This window comes from Hyperolius riggenbachi, chromosome 6 (assembly GCF_040937935.1).
Source record: "Hyperolius riggenbachi isolate aHypRig1 chromosome 6, aHypRig1.pri, whole genome shotgun sequence".
In the NCBI taxonomy this organism is placed as follows: Eukaryota; Metazoa; Chordata; class Amphibia; order Anura; family Hyperoliidae; genus Hyperolius; species Hyperolius riggenbachi.
Genome location: NC_090651.1, coordinates 206,177,292 through 206,195,465, shown reverse-complemented (window position 1 = coordinate 206,195,465; position 18,174 = coordinate 206,177,292). Strand labels below are relative to the sequence as shown.

At 40.8% G+C, this 18,174-nt stretch overlaps 1 protein-coding gene and 1 long non-coding RNA gene across 6 annotated transcripts in view; one reads left to right on the top strand and one right to left on the bottom strand.

Annotated features, from left to right (window-relative positions):
• KIRREL3 (kirre like nephrin family adhesion molecule 3) overlaps nucleotides 1-18,174 on the top strand; it is a 1,384,273-nt gene that overhangs the window by 323,393 nt on the left and 1,042,706 nt on the right. The gene's annotated exons all lie outside the window — the stretch shown is intronic.
• The window catches only part of LOC137522636 (uncharacterized), a 193,213-nt gene continuing 186,025 nt past the window's right edge, over nucleotides 10,987-18,174 (bottom strand). For both annotated transcript variants that reach the window (XR_011022369.1, XR_011022368.1), the window contains one exon: nucleotides 10,987-11,209. This is a non-coding gene — a long non-coding RNA (uncharacterized lncRNA). The remainder of the gene's footprint in view (nucleotides 11,210-18,174) is intronic.

The window sequence follows — 18,174 nt, the reverse complement described above, 5'->3', positions numbered from 1 at the left end:
TTTCCTTTGACTAGAGTAGGGCCAGAGCTTTTTATTTATATTCAGTGCCATCTGTTATCCTATCTACATGTTTTTTCCTCATTGAAAATGTATTTGTACAGTACCAATGAACACAATATAAATAACTAACCCTCTATTGAATGTGATTCAGTAGGGAGTTAGATGTTAGTCTGAGGGCTGAAAATTTAGAAATAAACCCTGACATAAGAAGGGTTTTTAGACTGTCATTGCGGACTTCCTTTTAAAATGCTACTTTTTTTTTTTTTACTATTGCATTGTGCATCTGCTTCTATTGTGGTAGTTTGTGAATCAGTTTGCCAGAATAAGGCGAGTACGCAGTGTTGTGACTTCGCTCTGACTCCCCTCTATGCTGAGACTGCTGAAACAAGAGATCAGCAACTGACAGTTTTCCGTATTTTTTTTAAAGCAGAAAGATGAAAAACTAACTATAACAAGTAACTTGGCTATATATCTTATCTAAGATTTAGATAGTTTACTCAGCAAACAGCTTCAACAGTTTATGATTATTTATTGCTGTGATACAATGAGAGTCATATTACACACAGGCAAACTGATCTGTATCTCTAGCCCTCAGCCTGTGAAAACTTCACTCCCCTCTCCTCCTCCCTCCTCCCCTCTGCCTCTGAAATCTCTGCTAGTAACTTCCTCCTGCCCAGACTGAGCTCCCATAAGCCCTTGCTACTAAGGCTGAGAGTTCCAAGGCTCTCTGGAGAAGCTGTGGACGAGGCTTGTTTAGTTTATGGGAATTAGAGTATTAAAACAAAAAAAAAAGTATTTGGCTTGAGGATAGCCCTATAAACTATATGAAAGGAACACAATTATTCAATGAGTACACGTTTATCTCGGATACACTTTAAAGAGAGAAAAAAAGGCAGTTTTCAAATTACTCTAACTTTAGGTTTCATTAAAGGTTAATATGTCTTAGTTCTACATATTTTCAGTATTATTATTGTCAGAGATAAGTCTCATATGTGTTATATGCATCATCAGTGACACATGGATGTTGAATAGTCAATTACACATACTTTAATGATGCTGGTACTTCTGCAGTAATTGTTAAAAACCAATAAGCCTTAATGAACGCCACTACTAAATGAACAGTTCTGTGCTATGAAACATAGAAAAGGTCAATTATTAACTCCCTTATTTTGACTGGGCCACAGGGATGCTTCAAATCCTTCGCACACGTGCAGTCAGTTCCAGGAAGAAGCGCCATAAATCATATTCATGATTTGTGGCTTGAGGAGTAATGAGCATCACATGGATGTAAAGATGAGATATTAATAATCTTCTTTTTCTTACAACTTCATGTCAGTTTACACATCAGCTGCATATATTACACCGCCACTTCCATAAGACTCATTACATGCTCCAGTGGGTAACTAGATCTTCCACAATGGCTGCTTAGTTATAGGATCTCAAGCAATATAGATGTTGAAAACAATAATAAAGTCATCTCTATGCATACATTTTAAAGCCCAGCACCTTTAAAGCTGTATAAATAGCACTGATAAGTACATGATAAACATTCATCACTTATTTTATCTCTGCCGTAAAGCAGTGGAGTATGGGGGGAATTCCAGAGCTCAGTAAGCTTCCAGAGATTTCTATTTAAACTACAAAACATTGTCTTACCTAAAACCTATGTGAGTTTGTTACTGTGGTCTGTGAGAATGTCTCACATTTCCTGTCCCAGTAACCATCAGACCTCTAATAAGGGTCCTAGCGAAATAGAAAATGAAGGGTATCAATAAAGCCTGACATGGGTTCTAACCCTTACTCGTTACACCTAGGTTGTATTGCTGTACCACTGCTAGAAATATGAACTTACGTTATATCACTACAGATAAGCTGTTTTTTTTTCACACACATGTTGGGCTAAAAGTGGGGAGGTTGGCTTATCTACAGATATATAGGTGATATACTGATATATGTAACACGTACCGGTAATATGTACAGTAAGAACACAGTGGTGCAAAAAGGTTGCCTTCCTATCTGAGACTGAGACTGTGATCTGGTACTATCCAAGTTTGCTGCCAGTTAGTGGATTAGTTCAGGTCTAGAAACATGACTAACAAGTTCCTGCACTGTGCAGCTAGTTACAGATGCAGCAATATGGGATGTGTGAAGCCAGTCTGTACTCCATAAAGAGAGCACAGGTTCCAGGCTGTCAGATAAGAGCAATGTCAGCTTCAATCAGCTCTGAAAATTCATAGCTGGCTGTAAATTGAAATGTAAAGCTATTGCTTAATAATTGCAAAAAGCTACATAGACTGATAAATATGTTTCCTATCTCCTATTCTGAAAAGTCTCTATTGTGAGAGTATTTTAGGTTTGCAACAAACTGCAGCCACTTTTCTACAAATGTTTTCCCTGAAATCTGTAAGCCATACACTGTATGACGTTTCCTCTCACCCCCTTTTCCCTCTTCATCAAAGTACAATTTTGGCTTTAAAGAATAAGTGCACTTATACTGCACTTATCGTTATTGAATTGCCCTGAGTGCTTTTAAATAAAGGTATATAATGACAGCCTTAGCTCCAGACCTGACCTAGTCTTGTTATTCTCCCTCCTCTGACCTCCTGCTGCCAGCATCCTCTGTTCTCAAAAAAGAAGTGATTCTCCTGGACACTGGAAGGAACGTGTGTTCATTTGACGGTAGCTGAAACAATTTAATGTGGGACAAACAGAAATATAAATTCTAATTATGCAGAGATACCATAAACTGTGACACGCTGTTTGAGAAACGGCAACATCATGCAAATTAACTGAATGTGACGATAGAAGAGTGTATCGTACTGTGTTAGCCATCAGACAAGGCAGAACGTTTTGAAACAGGATGATACTGTTTAATGGCTAACTTGAAAGACTGACGGGGTAAGTTTCCAGTTTAAGATCCTTTTTCAGACTAGCTGGAAGGAAGGAATTAGACCGAAAGCTTACTCCTTGAATCTTTAAAGTTTGTCTTTAAATGGTCTCATCCTTATTGAAAAGTGTCTGCCTAGAATATTACTACAAAGTGTTTTTCGAAAATGCTGGAATGAGATGTTGGAATGTAAGGTTAAAAGTAAAACCTTCTTTTAAATGTTTATAGTGAAGAACTTTTTTTTTCAGGAATAAAAGCTCCTTAACTGTAAATATCCAGAGATTGCCTTATAGGCAGCATACATAGCTCCACAATTGGCTCCTGGATGCTAGCAGTTAGCTGTGACATTGAACTCTGTATCTGCTCCCTGCAGATGTCTAGCCTATTCATTTTGGCCTTGAATTCACAGATAGGCGCCTACAAAACAGCCCTTTGTTAACAAGTTGACAGTGTTATTAGTTTCCTTGAACTAATTTAACTGTGCTCAGAGCAAGAGATAGGGCCTTGTCTAATTTATAGGTAAGGTGAAGTGTATACTAATGCACCTCTCCCATCTCTGCTGGTCCTGGCTATGCGAGCAATTTCTGCAGCACTAACCCCGCTGTCTTCTCTTCAGGGGACATGTAATTCATAGTCAGAAATATATGATCGCCACATCCTGTTTAACAGTCAAATAGTTTACCCAAGGGTTTTTATTTATTTATTGAAGAAAAGCATAAGAGAACCACAATAGAAAATTGAAACTGATATGATATGCATTCATGCGTTTTAGAAATCTGCCAGAAATACCATCTTTTGAAATAATGATCATTTGGTTAGTGGATAGCTCTTCAGGATTGCCCTGGATATTTGTACTAGAAGATAGTGGTGACAAGGCCCAGGGCATTCCTTACCCCAGACTTGTATGTCAATGTGGTGTTGTATCGCAGTGCAAACAAGTATCCCAAATATCTTGATGCTTTTTCTGCCCCATCTGATCTTTTCACCAAGCCTCTCTGTCACCTCACTCCTTGTCATATGCCTAAACTGATACCATATGAGATGAGTACACCTACACCTCTCCCCAATCCCCCCCCCCCCCCCCCCGATTGTTCTTTCTACTGCCCCAAATCTCTGCCTTTAATTTTTCTAAATGCCATAATCCTAACCTATTATTGTGATTAATCTTATCCAAACCTTAAATGAAAACTGAAGTTAAAAGAATGTAAAGGCTGCCATATTTATTTCCTTTTAAACAATACCAGTTGCCTGACAGCTTTGCTGATCTATTTGGCTGCAGTAGTGTCTGCATCCCACATCAGAAAAAAACATGCAGCTAATCTTGTCAGATCTGACAGTAATGTCAGAAACACCTGATCTGCTACATGCTTGTTCAGGGTCTATAGCTAAAAGTGTTAGGCCAGGCAACAAGTATTGCTTAAAGGAAATAAATATGGCAATCTTAATATCCCTCTCGTTTCAGTTGTCTTTTAACCTGTACCCTCAACCTTAACCCAATGCTTTGTTGTAATGCTTAGCAAAAACCCAATTGTGTTTGTTCCTGCAGACTTAAAAGCAAGTTCTCACAGCAGGGCACTGCTCATGCATCCCTCCTCCTTCTTCTTCTTTTCTCCATAAAGCAGTGCAGGCTGCTTGTCTATTTTGTGGTTGTCACCTAAAAGTATCCCTAATGATTATTATAGGCTACAAATATTTCAAGTGTGTACCTAGCTTAAAGGTAGGGTGCATAGAGAGAAGTAAAGTAATTTGATTTGACCATTAGCAATAAAGGCAAAAGAGAAAAGGATAGCAGGGAAGGTATAATGTGAAAGGATTTGCTCACAATAGCAGTGTACAGAATGTTAACAGACTAGAGGATAAAGGGGCAATTCTATTTGATGTCACTGAAGAAAGAAAATGTGACTCCTGTATGGCAGAAAATCTGTAGTCATAAAACAGCCACAACAGACAAGAGGTATTATAAGTAATCATGTATTTATCACATATACACTGGTCCCGGATTGACCTGTGGCCAGCCATTGTATATAAATGATTGATGGAAAGGGATTTAAGGCAGGAAAATTGTGTTGTAGGTCATATAAACAAACAATGTGACATCTGATGGCCTCAACTGGTTATACAAACATGAAATACATTCCAAGGTGTCTTTAAATATTTCATGTAATAGTGCACATTTCCATCCAAACATTCCCTGCAGGGTTAAGTGACTTTTTGTATGTTTATGCTTATTAAACCAGTTAAAAGTTAATATGACTTGATATAGGGCATGATTCCATTACAAATATTGTTTGTCTTACAGGCCTGGACTCACTGTTATGTTGCTGAGTTATGTTTCAGCAATGCTCCAAAGTGGGCAATACAAAAGTATATAAGACAGTACATAGCACTGTCTGATGGACACACTATGTGCTGTGCAAAACTGTATACCAACAACACACTGCTGCAGGCGTTGCTGTGCACCTGTATTCCAGGGCAACACAAACATGTGCTCAAGCCCAAACAGCTAGTGATAGCCTTATGCCTACAAATAATCTTTATGTGATCTAAATGTAAGAATACATATGCCCCTTGTGCTTGTATTGGTTATTAAATCAGTGATCACTGCAGTATTTTGCATTGTGCCAGTTTACCAACAACAAGGATCCCTACTCTAACCCGCACCATTCAATATGCAATACCTTTTGGCATCATACAAATGTAAAGACAGTGCTGTGAAACAGTGACATTCCGTGAATAACACATGTTGTAAATCACCCAACTAGGGCTGGTACATGGATCAGGAATTTTAACATCCATACTCTGCGTACTTATTTCAGTAGAGTGACTCAGAAAGAGTTATAGTCCAACAACCAGTATTACAATGTGATTTCACAAATAAGTCAAGATGGCAACCTATATAGCTGTCTAATTTCTAATGGCAGAAGAGTGTGAGACCAGAACAGCAATATTAAAACTAGTAAAAAAATATTAACAAAGGATACATTAGTTTGTGAAAGCTTTGCATTAAAAAAAATCCATATTACAGTGTAAATTCATGCAAGTTAATTTTGATGACAGGTTCTCATTAATGGGGAGAGCCTATATTTTCAGTAAACATAATTAAGTCACCCACTCACTGAACTACTATGTTATTGTACATCTTTATGAAAAAATATCTGTTTTGAAGCTGTAAAACACTGATTATGTGTGGAGCCCAGCACTGAACACACTAATAGACTTCAGTGCTGGGCTTCGGACGCCATTTTCCTGTAGCCCTTCTGCTGGAATTTACTCAGACTCCCGCCACCTGGAACTGCAGCCGGTGTTGTGTCCGTGGGATGCCACAACGCCAGGTCAGTTACCATGGGGGCAACATCTGCAGAAGTGTGTCCGGCCGCATAAAACAACTGAACGGGCCAGGTATGGCCTGCAGGCCATAGTTTGCGCACCCATTCTAAAGCCATAAAACCAAAAAAGCCTGGACCCAATTCTGCTTATGGTCACAACTCCTTCATTGCCACAGTTTCACAGAACATAGTTAGGAAAAGGGTGCTTCTTTAAGCATTTTCTTTTCCAAAACTGGTTAAAATGAAGGCTTATCTCAGTCATTAACATACATACAGAGTTAGTGACATTTCATCCTTGTTAGGGGATAAAGTGACCACTTTATATTGGTTTAATCAAAATGCAAATGAAGGCCTTTTCAGACATCTAAAATGTTCTCTTGAACAGACTTCAGAAAGGGTGTAGACAAAGCGAGACGGCACAAATTAAGGGGTCAGTAGGCATTAACAGGGTTAACTGAAGGGGGGGATCTATTTTTATATTCTCTCTGTTTTAATTCTGCACAGAGTTAATTATAAATTGATTTAATTATAGTGTAAAAAAATTTCAAACCAGTCTTGCATATCGCTAATCAGGCGTATAAGAGCTTAAATCAAGAGGTTAGCAGCAGCGGGGAAGGTGTAAAAATAGCCTCCTCGGACTCATTTTCCCCTGAAGTGAGAGCTGTGCAGCTGGGAGTGTGTAGGTGTTTGGTTATCATTTTCAAATCCAAATGCCGGCTCTCAAAATCGGGCTGTGTGCCCAAACTGTGCGAACATTGCTTCTCCATACTGCAGAATTATCTCCTTTCTATAGGATTCTCAACCCCTACTGCTATAGCAGTACTTGGATTTAGTAGGTGACAAATGATCAAAATAGGAAGCTACAAATAATATACTAAATGTTTAGTTATTTACTTGTATCATGAATGTAATCCAAATGGATTGCTATGAATGAAACTGACGATTTGCTTGCTTAATGTGCAGCCCTACCACCCCATCAGCAGCGCTCCTCACTGCTTTAACGGGATTCCTCTACTTAGGTAGTCCTGACGTGTCCCCTACTGCCCTGTACTTATTCATGGATCAGCTGATCAGGGCTGTATACCCACAAATTTACCCAAAACTCAATCGTACCGCAGTCATGTAATAGGTGACCTGTTGAAATGTTACCTGTTATTCAGTGACCACTACAACTGCACATAATACTTAGTGACCGACCACTGCAGTTTCAAAGGATGATGTAGGACCTATGTTGTGTCATAGTAGCATGAGTGTCAAAGCTGAGTAACACACAGTAAGGAGAAGATGTGAGGTAAATGGTACCCAATAGGGACACAAATAGCAATAAAAAAACTCCTAAGCGAATCTAAATCCTTCCTGCTGTAACAAATCTAAAGATTAGAGATACATCTTTATGCAGGCATTTGGCTTTAATACTCCTCTGTGGGAGAAATGATGTAGCTCTCAGTCTGTTCCAAAGATTTGGTACTTCTGTTTATTCATTGAAGGTAGGGAGATGATGAATGCTTACAGGAAACTTTCCTATATCAGTGCAGCATCTCACTCGCCTACTAACAGTTTAGCAGGTGCTCGGGCTACATTGGCACTCTCAAAGAGACGTTTGCATTGTGGCCAGTGTAAGCAAAGAGGCCTCATCCTGAGAGGGTTAAGCTTTGCATAAGGCAGCCATGCACATCAAGCTGTCGTCCATGTGCAAGGAAGACAGAATCAAGACAGATGTGTTCATACTGGAGGAAAATTGATTGTTTTCGATTGATATTCATCTATTATTTTGGAATGCAGAATGAAGAAAAGTTCTGCAGGTCACAGATGCTCAGAATGCTTTTTCTTGGCGACAGTTGGGGAATGGGTGTCAGCTTTGATTTATGAAGTGCGGCTGCAGGCTTGTTAGCACAATGTGTGTCAGTCTCCTGGTAATGTGCCCACATGGCGCTAAAGAATTCTGTGATTACACCATCATCCTCTGGGCATCTATAGATTTCACCTATGGAACACTAACAGACCCGGGCAGTCATATATCACAGAGAGAACAAAACATCACAGAGGTGACACGTCGCCGCGCTCCGGTCTGCGGCACAAACTTATTCTTAGCTGTCACTGGCGGAATTACTTTGATATATTCTTTTTTTTTTTTTTACATGATAAAAGGTAAAGTAAACACATGCAAGATCAACATAAAATGGAAGTTGCTGAACCATAATTAATTGCTTCTGTAAACTAGTCGACTCGTGGGGCCATAACTGGTGCTCCCTGTCCCACACTTCACACAGTTAATTTTCCCAGTCTCAGCTTTTACATTAAAAAAAGAGGTCGAGATTGTGATGTAGGGTTGGAAAAACTCTTTAAAATGAAGACTTAGGCTGGCAATATTCTTTAAAGTGAACCCAATGGGGAGAGGGATATAGAGGCTGACATATTTATTTCCTTGCAAATACAGAAAAAAAGGGGGGGGGGGGGGTGCGCTCTAAAACACTGTTGCTGGTAAAATAGACAAAAGTCAAAATGGGTCTCACCCACACTTCACGGTGTGGCTGAACGAAGTGTGCAGCCAAGAAGTGCCTGCATCCCTCTTGAGTAGCCGGGGACCAAGCTATCCAAACTCCCGCTATGAATCACGTAATGGACAATGTCACACAGGAAGTGTCATCACTATGAGCTAGCCGGCATGGAAACCAGAACGCCGACCGCTGCTGGATAATGCAAGCGGGCGTGGTCTGGACGTCACGGCGGTGTGTGAGGAAAGAAACAACCGCTGTGGGAAATTGCAACTAAAAAAGGCACTGGGCTAGAGGGACTATATATACTGGGCTAGAGGGACTATATAAACAACGCCAGTTACCTGGCAGCCATGTTTATCTTCTGGCATAAGTAGTGTCTGAGTCAAAACCCTGCAACAAGCATATGGCTAATCCAGTAAAACCCAAATCAGCTGAGTCAAAATACCTGATCTGCATAAGCTTTTTCCGGGTGTATGGCTAAAGTTATTAGAGATAAAGGATCAGGAGGACTGCCAGGACACTGGTATTGTTTAAAAGGAAATACATATGGCAGTCTCCATAACACTCTTTTTCTAATAGTACTGAGCTTATCTACCCTTTTGTTAGTCAAGTACTCACTGGAGCACCATAGTGAAGCGTTTCCCAAAGTTCTAGGATCCAGGAGCCACTTCAAAGTCACAGATAATGAAGCCCAACTAGGTCTACAAGTTCTACCCATTTTAGTCACTGTACCATTTTCATAAAGGCGAACCAGCCCACATCTGTGAAAACGGTTGGAGGAATTGAGAAAAGCAAAAATGCTTATACGTTAGAATCAGCACTGACTCCCACTCTTAGAGCACATGAAATGCATAGGTAAACAATGTTATAACATCTAGTTAATGGAGATGGAGGAATAGGAATACCATGTGGGCATACAATGTCACATGTTCATATGACTATTTTAAAGTGGTGTAGGCAAGTGTTTCCATCTATTATTAAGTGCCCTCAAATAACAAATGAAAATGATTGCACAGTGTCAAACGGCTCAGTTTTCTTTCATGTACAGTATCTAGGCCAGGCAGGACATGTATTGATGTGAATGTCAGGCAGCAAGTACCCCTATAGTTGCAGTTATCCCCTTCTTGCTATTTTGAACACCAGTGACCACTCTCTAAATACCAGCTGTGCTGTATGCTCATCTTCATCAGCTCCCGTATGAACAAACCCTGTCTGCAAAAACCACAAATGCCAAACCGCACACCTGGGTCCGATCCAATACTCCCCCCCCCCCCCCCCCAACATCTCCAACATGAATATAGAACATGATTCCAAAATGAATGTGCTCAAAAGCTTCTAGAACCCACCGCAAGCAGGGGTGCAATTATCTCAGAGCACTTGTGACAAACCAGCCAATCCTACTCTGTAGCAAGAAAAATGAAGTTTTTTAAGGTAACAAGCGGGGGCAAGGATTTCAGGATTTCAATAAAACAGATGTGGTGCTGTCAGTCACTGGTGTATAGAAGCAGAGAAATTGGTCTCGGAGATAATGACATGGTGGGTGGGAGAGATGCGGATCAGCATGCAGTTCTGGAGAGAATTGAAATGCATTCACATCTACATATCAGAGCCGAAACACACATGAATATGAGCCTGAGTCACTCGGGCTTGTTGCAGCTTTGTACAAACATAAAAAGATTTCTGCAGTAACTACAGCTATGAAGTCTGGCACTCATTATCTCCCTTCTACCTAATATACATGTTTATGCCATCTATTATGAGGATGGAATCTAAACTGGAGTTAAATATTTAGCATGTGAATAATGAACAGGTAAGGGAGAACATTTCAGCAAAGAATCCTACATGCAGGCAATTTCCCAAATCACCAACGTACGAAGACAGCAGCAGCAGAGATACTCCTAGTTTGTAGAGGACTGCTGGGGGTAAGGCAGAGCTCAAAGTCTGACAAGCCAGTACCTCAGTTCACTGTAGGACTGACATTGTTCTGCTCCCTAGGTAATCTGACAGGTAACAGAGGAACCTTGTAGCATATACACAGACAGAATTATAACCTATTAATGTAGATTTGCTAAATCTATCCAGAATTGTGCCCTGGTGATCAGTAGTGCAACTAGAATACAGGTTGTCACCTACTTACAAACAGCTTCCGTTCAAAGAGCATGGACATCCACTATAGTTTTTGGTTGTTTTCAATTATGTTTATACAATACAGTAGCAAGTAACAACAAAATTGTGTAATAACAAGAACAGTACAGTATAGTTTGTACATGGAGACAACTTTGTATGCATAACACCTTATCATGTGAATCATTGTAAGAAGGGGACTATCTGTCCATTTATGATGGCAATGCTAGTCCTGGAGAGATCTGAACACACCTGGCCCTCCTGCTGATTAAATGAACATCTTCTTTACCGGCATTAGGCAAGCAGCCATTCTGTGTTCTGCATGACTCCTTGTGCCTCCACTTTCATTTCTCCTTCCTGCTGCTCATGGCTGCCTACAACAGAAATAATCATAGTACAGTGGAGTCTTGGTTATCTGGCACAAATGGGGATTGGCTGATGCCGGATAAGTGCACTCTCTGGTTGCTTAAAGGAACACTATCAAACCAAGTGTTCTAAAATGACAATGTACAAATAATGTCTAAATAGCTGTGTAAACATTTTCCTACTTTTCATGTTAAATATCAGAGGCAAAAGCTTTAATTCATTGTGTGTAGGATTTAGCTCTTTTGGGACAAATCATTTTCAAAAGGTGTCTGTTTCAATGCACAGCCAGTGGTTTTTTTTTTTTGTTTTTTTTTGCATCAGACTACTTTCTCTGAAAGCGTAAAAAAAGCAAAAAAAAAGTAAGTAAAAAAAGTATGAAAAGCTGTGGTGTCACAGACAATTACAAATGTTTATAACAAGTTACATTTCCTCTGCTCTCTGCAGACAGTTCAGTCACACACACAGGGTTAACAGATACACTGTAAAGGGAACTCCCCCTCCTCTCATGGCTCACTCTGCCGTCAGATTAGAGAAGACTGCCTTCAGTTGAGAGTGAAAGGAATTTGTTACAGTAAACAAAAGAGATAAGCAAATGAAATGTACACATCATTATTTACCAGCACTTCAGGAACTCTCTCAATCCCAGGTTAACCTATTTTGGTTCCTGGACGTAATTTCTACGTCCAGGAACCATGCGCGCTACCGCGCGCCCCCGCGGCCGATCGTGCGCGTGCACGCGCACTCCCGGCCGCGGATTCGGTAGCCAAGGAATCAATGTATCGGGCTACGGAGCCCGATCATTGATTCCTCTCCCCCGCTGAAAAAGCGACAGCTTCTCTCGGAAGCTGCGCCTTTTCTGGCCGTTCCCTCTGCGATGAGTCACTCTAAGCGCGTGCTACGCTTAGAGTGACGTCATGTAAACAAACTCATGGCCGCCATCTTGTGGCCAAAAAGTAATACTACACCTGAAAAAAAAAAAAACAGAATTAACACACATTTACATTATATATCTATTGTTTACCTCCCACCCTCCCAAAAGTACCCTAATAAAATTTTTAGTATAAAAAAAAAAAAACCATTACAATAAAAAAAAAAAAACATGTAAATATTTACCTAAGGGTCTAAACTTTTTAAATATCAATGTAAAGATGAAATATTTCTATATTTTTTTTATTTTAAACTTGTAAATAGTGATAGATGCAAAATGGAAAAAATGCACCTTTATTTCCAAATAAAATATTGTCGCCATACATTGTGATAGGGACATAATTTTAACGGTGTAATAACCGGGACATATGGGCATATACAATACGTGAGTTTTAATTATGGAGGCATGTATTATTTTAAAACTATAATGGCTGAAAACTGAGAAATAATGAATTTTTCCATTTTTTTCTTATTCTTCCTGTTAAAATGCATTTACAGTAAAGTGGCTCTTAGCAAAATGTACCCCCCAAAGAAAGCCTAATTGGTGGCGGAAAAAACAAGATATAGATCAGTGCATTGTGATGAGTAGTGATAAAGTTATAGGCTAATGAATGGGAAGTGAACATTTCTCATGTGAAAACGACGGAACCTGAATGGGTTAAAAAACATGTTCATCGATAGTGTTCCTTTAAGCCTCAATGTTAAAGTGGACCCAAATTAAAAATACAAGATTTCAGAAATAAAATTTATTTTCTAAATTTTAATAATAAATAGCAGCTTTTTTCAGCTGCATGATGACAAATCTAAAATATTTTACATTTATTGAAGGCACCCCTCCCTTCCTTACATATCGCCGGGACAAAATCCGGCAAACTGGTGGAGTAGGTGGTGTCCGGCAAAGGAGGAATTGCTAATGGCTGCCACCTGTATAACCCTAGTTATGAAAAGAGAAGGGTGAAAAGCATGCACTGAAATGATCATAGGCTTGAAGTAGTGTTTATTTATCTTTGTATGTGTCAGCTTGGTGCAACTAAAGATTTTGATTTAAAAAAATGTTTGGTTTGGGTCCGCTTTAAAAATAGGCCTAGCTAATACAGTGCTATACTCCACTCTATATACATACCATGACTGTATTAAATTTTAAAATACAGTAATTGAAAGTATATTAGCCTTGGGGGAGCCATGGAACCCAGTCTTTAAGCACAGCTGAGCCCACAAACAGCATAAGAAGTTGGGTTTCCCCATTGTGAGTATTGCTAGCGATTTGTGCTGGGTGGTTGAGACTGCTGGTTAGTTGAGTTCCGGATAACCGGCACACTGCTGTATATATTTGTCGTTTATTGTATGCATAATAGGCCTGACAGTGACCAGGGCACAGACAGGAAGGGGAGGGATCACAGAGAGCTGTAAATACAACTGAGGTGCACATTAACAAATCACAAATGTGTGAGTAATGCTTCCATTTTCATTCACAGCCATGGACATTATATGGTGGAGTGTTGGCTAAGGAGGCATAGGCAGCTGTTGCAGTAGCAGAATCCAGCCACAGCACTGTTGGTGTACATTGTGTGAGTACAGACTGCTGGTACGTAGAGGTAAACAACAGACAGTGAAGGGGATGCCAGATCTTTTTAAGGGCAAAATCAGTAGTGCATTGTAGTTTCACATGGAAATTTGGGTGGCTGACTGAGTATATTTTTAAGTTTACCTATAGTTTAACCACTTGAGGACCCACCCTTTACCCCCCCTTAAGGACCAGCGCTGTTTAATGGGATCTGTGCTGGGTGGGCTCTGCAGCCCCCAGCACAGATCAGAGGGCACACAGAGCGATCAGATCGCCCCCCCTTTTTCCCCCCTATGGGGATGATGTGCAGGGGGGGTCTGATCGCTCCTGCGTGCAGGCATTTAGCGGGGGGGGCACCTCAAAGCCCCCCTCCGCGGCGAAATTCCCCCTCCCTCTCCTACCTGTCCCCTCCCTGGTGATCCGGGCTGCACAGGACGCTATCCGTCCTGTGCAGCCAGTGACAGGACGTCCCCTGTCACATGGCGGCGATCCCCGGCCGCTGATTGGCCGGGGATCGCCGATCTGCCTTACGGCGCTGCTGCGCAGCAGCGCCGTACAATGTAAACAAAGCGGATTATTTCCGCTTGTGTTTACATTTAGCCTGCGAGCCGCCATCGGCGGCCCGCAGGCTATTCACGGAGCCCCCCGCCGTGAATTGACAGGAAGCAGGCGCTCGCGCGAGCGGCTGCTTCCTGATTAATCAGCCTGCAGCTGGCGACGCAGTACTGCGTCGCTGGTCCTGCAGCTGCCACTTTGCCGACGCACGGTATAAGCGTGCGGTCGGCAAGTGGTTAAGCAACAGTGTCGGTTTACAAATGCTGCACATTCTGGTAAGCTTGCTTAAAGACTCAGTGTAGAACTAACCATACACGTAACAATATAAATGTATAACCTTTGTGCAAGTTAACTACATCTATATACCACAAAGGCTTATGTAAAGCATCTATTTTGCTTACAATCTGCTGATCCACACAGCGTACAGTCATTAGTAATATTATGCAAGGATTATGCATTCAAAGTTTTAAAAGTGTAACTGCCAGTTTTAACTATACTGTATATCTGCAGCTATATTCTATATAAAGTATTTCAGTCAGTATTTTTCTGGGCAATGCTCTGCCACACATACCTTTTGGGTCATTGAATATTCTTATATGAGATAACTGGCAATTAAGTCTGCACCAAGATAGTAGCAGCTATTTTTTTACTGAACAGCATTATAAAGAAATAATCCCTTCACATATTGTAATCTGGACAAGTCTAATGACTCTGGTGATATTTGTCTCTGGGAGACACCTGACAGGTGTGCTGAATACAGCGCACAAAGATGATGAGGACACAGGAACAGCAGAGGTCACAGCAGCAGGGACATACCAGACAGGATGACAAGGGTGTGGATCTTGCATGAAAAACTGATTAAAATCATACTCTAGGCAAGCCTGGAGAAATCGCAAGACTGTAATATTGCCTCCAGTGAGGGAGGGAAGAAAACCTCTGGTTTTTATTGTGTCCGCCGTGTCCTCCTGACATTTAATCTGTCACACAAGACTTTTCATTTACCTTGCTGGAGACAACAGAGAAATGAATAGCAGGATTTTTTCCCATTTTTTATTTTGATTGAGGAAACCGGGTGAATATTAAATACTAGAGAGGGGAAACAGGGAACACCCAGGCAATGTGAAGCTGACAGAAGACAAAGTTCATTACAGGAACACACTAGACTTTATTGATCAAAGTCAATGGAGAATGACACTATTTGTCTCCCTTAATAATCAGATTCTGTGTTTTGGTGCTATATAATCAAATGCTATGGGCCCAGCAAGCTCAGTTTGCAAAATGGAACGTTTGCTGGCTTGCTAATACCATCCTCAAGGTGAATGAAAGGGGGTGTCCAGCTTGCCACAAGGTAATGGTTTTCATGTGAAGCAGGAGATCCATCACATATTATTGGGTAGAGGGGAAAAGCAGCTGATGACATGATTCTGTATTTATGTGTGCTGCACAGGAACAAATTACAGTAACACAAAATTCAAGGAAAGAAAGCAAAGATGGCACCAACACTTCATAAGCAGCTTTTTATTTCCGTTACTCGAAGTCATGTGACTACACAGCTTCCTGTTTCTATTAGAATTTACATGAAAGAAGGAAGTGCCAATAGTTAGCCATTACTGAAGTTTTGACCCCTGAAGGATAGCCATGGAAATGCATAGAAAAGACTCCATGTTGTCAGTAATAAGGAAAATCTTCACATTGGTGTCCTTAGTAGACATGGTCAATAAACTGCTAATAAATCCGTCTTGCACGTAAATACAGTGGGTTGCAAAAGTATTCAAGTATTCAAGTATTGAAGTTTTTCACATTTTGCCAAATTACTGCCACAAACATGAATCAATTTTATTGGAATTCCACATGAAAGACCAACACAAAGTGGTGTACACGTGAGAAGTGGAACAAAAATCATACATGATTCCAAACATTTTTTACAAATAAATAACTGCAAAGTGGGGTGTGCATAATTATTCGGCCCCCTTTGATCTGAGTGCAGTCAGTTGCCCTTAGACATTGCCTGATAAGTGCTAATGACTAAATAGAGTGCACCTGTGTGTAATCTAATGTCAGTACAAATACAGCTGCTCTGTGACGGCCTCAGAGGTTGTCTAAGAGAATATTGGGAGCAACAACACAGTGAAGTCCAAAGAACACACAAGACAGGTACAAGACAGGTCAGGGATCAAGTTATTGAGAAATTTAAAGCAGGCTTAGGCTACAAAAAGATTTCCAAAGCCTTGAACATCCCAAGGAGCACTGTTCAAGTGATCATTCAGAAATGGAAGGAGTATGGCCCAACTGTAAACCTACCAAGACAAGGCCATCCACCTAAACTCACAGGCCGAACAAGGAGAGCGCTGATCAGAAATGCAGTCAAGAGGCCCATGGTGACTCTGGACGAGCTGCAGAGATCTGCAGCTCAGGTGGGAGACTCTGTCCATAGGACAACTACTAGTCATGCACTGTACAAAGTTGACCTTTATGGAAGAGTGGCAAGAAGAAAGGCATTGTTAACAGAAAGCATAAGAAGTCCCGTTTGCAGTTTGCCACAAGCCATGTGGGGGACACAGCAACCATGTGGAAGAAGGTGCTCTGGTCAGATGAGACCAAAACGGAATGGCCAAAATGCAAAACGCTATGTGTGGCAGAAAACTAACACTGCACATCACTCTAAACACACCATCCCCACTGTCAAATATGGTGGTGGCAGCATCATGCTCGGGAGGTGCATCTCTTCAGCAGGGACAGGAAAGCTGGTCAGAGTTGATGGGGAGATGGATGGAGCCAAATACAGGGCAAACTTGGAAGAAAACCTCTTGGAGACTGCAAAAGACTTGAGACTGGGGCGGATGTTCACCTTCCAGCAGGACAATGACCCTAAACATAAAGCCAGGGCAACAATGGAATGGTTTAAAACAAAACATATCTATGTGTTAGAATGGCCCAGTCAAAGTCCAGATCTAAATCCAATCGAGAATCTGTGGCAAGATCTGAAAACTGCTGTTCACAAATGCTGTCCATCTAATCTGACTGAGCTGGAGCTGTTTTGCAAGGAAGAATGGGCAAGGATTTCAGTCTCTAGATTTGCAAAGCTGGTAGAGACATACCCTAAAAGACTGGCAGCTGTAATTGCAGCAAAGTATTGAATCGGGGGGCCGAATAATTACGCACATCCCACTTTGCAGTTATTGATTTGTAAAAAATGTTTGGAATAATGTATGTTTTTTGATCCACTTCTCACGTGTGCACCACTTTGTATTGGTCTTTCACGTGGAATGCCAATAAAATTGATGCATGTTTGTGGCAGTAATGTGACAAAATGTGTAAAACTTCAAGGGGGCCGAATACTTTAGCAACCCACTGTATAATGCTAATTGAATGCAGCTTGGAACTGGGTCAATCAAAATAAGAAGGGAGTGCATCTGATTGTCCTAATTCCAAACTGTATAAAATGTTCATTCAATTTTCATGCAAACCACAATTATTAGCAAATTATTGCACAGAAGAATTAAGATGAAATGGGTCCCAAGGCAAAATAGTAGCTTTGGCTCGCTATTATAGTCTTTCTGGTCAGTTGAGGTAAGAGAGGGCTCAAAGAATTAGGCCACTTGACAATCACTGGTCCCTCTGCACCTGCCTAGGTTGCCTTGTGGATTATCCTGCTCTGCCTTATTGTCCATCTATAGTCTTAAAAGCTACAGTCACGTTTAACTGCATGTATTTTCATGGTGTATAACTAACAAAATGGCAACCCCCAGGACTAATACTAAAAAAATATGGGTTCTGCAAGTCAAAAAATCTAGCTGTGCAAAAGGCACCTGGAACATAATCAAGCATGTTGGGCTGTCCAGCCAATCATCAGCAGTAGCCTTAAAGTAGTAGAAGAAGGAAGGATTATTTGATTGGGACAAGCCTTATGTAAAAGTGAGTCTCGTC